The sequence below is a fragment of the Myotis lucifugus genome, unplaced genomic scaffold, assembly GCF_000147115.1.
Source record: "Myotis lucifugus unplaced genomic scaffold, Myoluc2.0 scaffold_799, whole genome shotgun sequence".
Classification (NCBI taxonomy): domain Eukaryota; kingdom Metazoa; phylum Chordata; class Mammalia; order Chiroptera; family Vespertilionidae; genus Myotis; species Myotis lucifugus.
In genome coordinates, this window is record NW_005871847.1 from 159528 (window position 1) to 160172 (window position 645).

Genomic DNA, 645 nt, shown 5'->3' on the forward strand with positions numbered 1-645 from the left:
GTGCACCAGGATATACAAACAAGAAGATTCATGTCGACATCACTCATAAAAGTAAAAACTGGAAACAAAAGCGATGTTATCATCAGCAAAAGGATAAATAAATGATGGTATCTTCTCACAATAGCATACTATAAAATAGTGAAAATAAATAAATTACAGATACTTATGACAAACTAGATAAAACAAATTGTTGAGCAAAAGAAGCAAGACTCCAAAGAATACCTGAATGGACTTCCCTTTATATAATATTTAACCTATTCTTACAAATGCATTCACAGCTTGTAAAACCACTTTTAAAAGGAAGAATGAAAGCATGCTCCATGAAAATCAAAACATTGGTGAGCTCTAGTGAGGTGTCAGAGGGTATATCTAGGGCTTTTGGGTGCTGGTGATGTCTTATTTCTTGATATGGACAGTGATTACACAGATGATCACTTTATATTTATTAACTTTTTATATATGTATGTTTTGTGCACTCTTCTGTGTTATAGTTCACATGTTAGAAAAGACTAGATAAAGAAAAGAAGGTATAATTTAGCAAAGTTTTACTCAGAAATAAAGCAAAAAATTGGATAGTAGACCCATTAAGAGATGGGATATATAGAATATACTGTTGTTCATTGTTCCTTCCATCACTTGTTAAAA